This window comes from Halichoerus grypus, chromosome 6 (genome assembly GCF_964656455.1).
Source record: "Halichoerus grypus chromosome 6, mHalGry1.hap1.1, whole genome shotgun sequence".
NCBI lineage: Eukaryota > Metazoa > Chordata > Mammalia > Carnivora > Phocidae > Halichoerus > Halichoerus grypus.
In genome coordinates, this window is record NC_135717.1 from 174,251,168 (window position 1) to 174,254,329 (window position 3,162).

Here is a 3,162-nt window from a genome sequence, read left to right on the forward strand (position 1 = left end):
TGAGATCATAGGAACTACGTAGTGGCCTCTGCCTATGGTTCCTGACAGAGCTCCCGAAGCCCTTATAAATTCTTTATAGAAGTAAGAGCACTGGGAGCATCTCTTGCTCTGGGTGGACTCCTGGGTGGGGCGGGTCACCAGAAAGAACAAGCCAGGATTAGAAGCCTGGAATTTTTCAGCCCCACCCCCAACCCTCCAGAGGGGCCTGGGAGCTGGGAACAGAGTTAAGGATTGATCTCACCTACGTAAGGAAGCCTCCATAAAACCCCAGTAGTAGGGGGTTCAGAGAGCTTCTGGGTTGGTGAACACATCCACGTACGAGGAGGGTGATGCACCCCAACTCTACAGGGACAGAAGCTCCTGCACCGGGGACCGTCCCCGACCTCACCCTATGTACTTCTTCAACACCTGGCTGTTCATCTGTATCCTTATCATAGCCTTTAATAAACTGGTAAACAGACCTGTGTCCTTGAGTTCTATGCGCTGTTCTAGGAAATGATCAAATCCAAGGGAGACGAGGTCATGGCAACCTCCGGTTTGTAGCCAAAGAAAAGAACCCACACATCTGGTGTCAGAAGTATTGTGAATGTCAGAATCATCCGTGAGGAAAGGAGAGACACAGGAGGAAGACCATAAGCATTCAGTGGGAGAGTGGGGATGCCTGGCTGGCTTGGTCAGAAGAGCATCCGACTCTTGATCTCGTGGTCATGAGATCGAGCTCCACACTGGGTTCGGAGAATACTTTAAATAAATTAGGGCCCTGGGTGTCTCAGTCGGTTAAGTGTCTGCCTTCGGCTCAAGTCATGATCCCGGGGTCCTGGGATGGAGCCCCACATCGGGCCCCTTGCTCAGCAGGGAGCCTGCTTCTCCCTCTGCCCCTCCCCCCTGCTCATGATCTCTCTCTCTCTCAAATAAATAAAATCTTTAAAAAAAGATGATAAAAATTAATTAAATTTAAAAAAAAAGAATTCAGTGGGAGAGGCAGAGTTCATATGCCCATTTCACAGAAAGGCTAACGGAGGTCCCACAAGTGGAGTGGCTCAGTCAAGAGCCACGAAAACCGAGGATCCTTCAAGAGGAACCCTGCAGGTGTCAGCGTCCCCCTGGGTGTGTCCCGTAGAGCCATGAGTGGAGGCAAAGCCCATTTTCAGTTGCTCCCAAGGCTCGTCCCACAGAGGTTCCTTGAGGGCCTACTATGTGCATGGCACCGCCTCCCACACCGAAGAGACAACAAGCAGCAAACCCCGCACCGAGGGCTTGTGGCGCTGGACAGCTTCAGTGTGCGAAGGTCACTCCCTTCCCACCAAGAAGGGCTGGAGGCAAACAGAGCCGATGCCACCCAGGGGCATTAGGGGATTAGGAGGGTTTTCCACGGGAGGTGCTTTCTCATCTGAAGGCATCCAGCTAAGGGGAGCAAACAGCACAGCACTGGAAACCCGCCGTGCCTGAGGAGCGGGAAGTCCGGCCACGAGGCCAAAACCAAGGGCCGGAGATTAAATAGGTCTTAGCATCTGAGCCGGGACGTGGACCCGCGCTGTACGGCTTGGCTTTGAAGGGATCGTGGTGCTTCCGTTTCAGGTTCAATGTGACCAGGGTCTAAAGGCAAAACAGAAACAGGGATTACAATGTAATTATCTGTAATCCGCTCACCTCCTCCCACCCCCACTCCCTCCCAGGCCCCTAAGCGTCAGCAGCAGGATCTGTGAGCCAGGCTAACAGTCAGACCGAAGCCGGAGAGGCCGGTGATGTGAACGGAGCGGTGGAGAGGGTCGAGAGCCGTGCACGGGGACGGAAGAGTCTCAGGCGCCTGTGAGGGAAGCAGATCCTAAACGTGACCAGGAGATCATTTTGGAATGTGAGCTGCGGGTTGGGACCCCATCCTCAGCACAAGGCTTGGGCCAGAGGCTGCGCCAGACTTAACTTGCTTCTCCCTAATTTTGGATGTGATGCAAGACCCGGTCTTTTCATCCACTGTGTGGCCACCCTTGATCCACGGAGTGATGTGCTCCCGCGTCCTCCCACCCCCAAAACAATAGGCACTCATTACCAGGCATTGGGAAATTTGGAAAACCAGGAGCAGAAACGTCCCATACTGCAGGGCTGCAAAGATCATCCCTGATAACAACTCAGCGTGTTTCTCTCGGGTCTCATCTCCCCATAACATTTTGAATCTTGGTGAGGGTTTGTTAAATTCGATCTGATTGCATAAACATTTTCCCCCGTCTTCAAAAACTCTTTATAAAGCCGATTCCCTCACCTTCTGGAGAGAGGATGTATAATCACAGCATGCTTCCCTCTTGTTGGGCACAACATTTTCTTCTACTGCAAATAAGGCTGGGAGGAACAGTGTGAAGGGTTTTGGAATCCCTCCTCCGCATGGGTTTCCAGTGTGGAATTACTGTGTCAGCTCACTTCCTGACCCATGCTGTCCAGCGGGCCTCCTGCCAGGGTGCAGAAGTTCACGTTCCCGCCAGAGGGCCGCGGCCCCCCACCACCCGCCCAGACAGACCTGTTCCGGCCCGTGCAGCTGCCCACCTGAAGCAGGGAGGGGGCTCGCCCTGCTCCAGCTCCCATCCTCCCACCCCCGTGAGTTGAGGGTTGCCTATGCATTTCTCACCAGTTCCTCTGGGCCCGGCAGGGGCTGAGGCTGGGGGAGGACACCGCTGGGCTGGGGAAGCCCACAGATCCGGGTCCATGGCCTCAGCCAGCGGCTTCCCAACCCATACATGGTGACAACGGGAGGGTCACGAGAGAACTCGTGGACAGCGGGCACAAGCAGGGTCTGGCCACCGAGTAGTCGCCTTCCCGGCCCATCCCCCTGGCTGGCCCGCTTCAGGGGGACAAGCTGTTCCCTGGGCCAGAGCCACTCCTGCCTCTTCCCAGAACAGCATCGGATCAAACACGCTGGGCTCCTGGACTTCGTTAGTGCCTTCTTTATTTCTCCTTGCCTGGCAGGAGTTTCCACATAACTGGACAAGTCTTTTTTAAATTACACGTCCCCTCCACCAGCCACGCGGTTTGGAGGCGGCGGCGGGGGAGAGGGGGGTGTGTGTCAAGATCCACGTGTCTCAGAACCTCTTCCTATTTCGGAGGCCCAGGGCCCCATCAGGGGGCCGCCTGGCTCCTCTTCCCAGCGGCAGGAGGCCAAGCACTCCCACCAGC

At 55.3% G+C, this 3,162-nt stretch overlaps 1 long non-coding RNA gene across 1 annotated transcript; it reads right to left on the reverse strand.

Annotated features, from left to right (window-relative positions):
- Window positions 1-442: 442 nt before the first annotated feature.
- On the reverse strand, window positions 443-2,831 carry LOC118530540 (uncharacterized). Its single transcript, XR_004914695.2, has 3 exons — window positions 2,618-2,831; window positions 2,258-2,441; window positions 443-1,596 (listed from the first exon to the last, which is right to left on the reverse strand). It is a non-coding gene; the product is annotated as an uncharacterized LOC118530540 (long non-coding RNA).
- Between the last annotated feature and the right edge of the window lie 331 nt (window positions 2,832-3,162).